Source organism: Muntiacus reevesi, chromosome 7 (assembly GCF_963930625.1).
Source record: "Muntiacus reevesi chromosome 7, mMunRee1.1, whole genome shotgun sequence".
NCBI lineage: Eukaryota > Metazoa > Chordata > Mammalia > Artiodactyla > Cervidae > Muntiacus > Muntiacus reevesi.
Window position 1 is genome coordinate 69665545 of NC_089255.1, and position 1505 is coordinate 69667049.

A 1505-nucleotide genomic window follows, 5' to 3' on the forward strand; every position below is an offset into this window, starting at 1 on the left:
GAAACTAGCCCTGAGATAATAGGAGGTGCTTTTGTCCCACAGGGAGATAGGAATAGAAGGCACTGCTACTTTGGAGCCTGGGGAGAAGGTGGGGCTCTTAGAGGAAGGTACGTGGGGTGGGAGACCACAGCTGGCAAAAGCAGGCAATTTGACCATAGCCTTAGGTGACAGAGGGTGGCGAGAGAGGAGATTGGGAGGAGGAAGAGGGTCTGTGGAGAGGATGTGGGGAGAGCCTCCTCTACTCCAGCTTTTCCCAGGACTAATGCTGAGTGTAGCTGAGTATTCTAAAAGGAGGACCTCCTCTGGGATCAGGGAGGGAGGGAGGGAATGTGAAAAGAGTCCACACCCTTGACTTCACCCAGAGGCTTTGAGGTTCACTGGAAAACATGCATGAGAACCTATGTCTAAGGGCATGAAACATACACACATAGCACCATAAAAGGCGACAGCATTTTAGACTTTCCTTAGAATCTCAGGCGTGTGAATTTCTTAAACAAACTTCTCAGATCATCATGTCTTTACCAAGCCTTCCCCCATTTGTCACTGCCACAGTGGTGCAGACCTTGGATTCCAATATCAGGGATAAAAGGCATAACTCACTTTTCATGTAAATGCTTACTAACTCACACAGACCCTTTTCATTTCTTTTATGTTATGGGGGTTGTGAGTGGAAAAATTTAAGTGGTTCTGCTGACTGTCAGAGCAATGAATGATTATTGTAAAAAAATCAATGACATAGAAAAGAAGAAAGTGAAGTTCTCTTCTTATCCTACCACATTGTAGTGGGTCTCTTCTAGATTTTTCAAAACTGTATCACACTGTTCTTTCATCAGCATTTTTACTTAACATAATACTGTGGACACCTCTTTGTCTCAATAAATGTAGCACTCATCATCTTTATTAGTGGTTCCATAGTATTCCACTATATTTTCTGTACCATAATTTATTCAACAGACCCAGGTGATGGGTATTTAGGTCATTACAATTTCTTTCTATTATACATTATTCTTGAACTGATTGCTCCCAAAACATTAATTTCCTACACTTGATCTTAGCCAAAAGGCCGAGAAGTGATTATTAATTTCCTTAGAAAATACTTGCTAAGCCAAATCATACACATATTAAATTTTACTATATGTTTTTATATCTCCCATCCTTATTTATATCTTTTGCCATGACTTTTGGTGGTGTTCAGCTTTTATCAGGAAGCATTTTAAACTTCTCCTATTGCTCTTGATTGCATCACTCAATGTGTGGAACATTTGTTAAGTTAATAGGGAACTCAAGAGATTTTCAAATTTTCTTTATCTCTTAAGGAAGTCTTTCTAGGAGATCGGATAACAAGTTCTGGCACGTGAGAAGTGTACATGAAAGGACTACCACAACAAAGGAGTGAAGCTCTAGGTGTTTGGAGTTTGTTGTCTTATAATTAAATCTTTCTCAAGAATGTTTCCAGTAGTCATGTATGGATGTGAGAGTTGGACTATAAAGTAAGCAGAGAGCCA

At 39.9% G+C, this 1505-nt stretch overlaps 1 pseudogene; it reads right to left on the reverse strand.

Moving 5' to 3' along the window:
* Window positions 1–938: 938 nt before the first annotated feature.
* On the reverse strand, window positions 939–1075 carry LOC136172818 (U2 spliceosomal RNA; annotated as a pseudogene).
* Window positions 1076–1505: the final 430 nt, after the last annotated feature.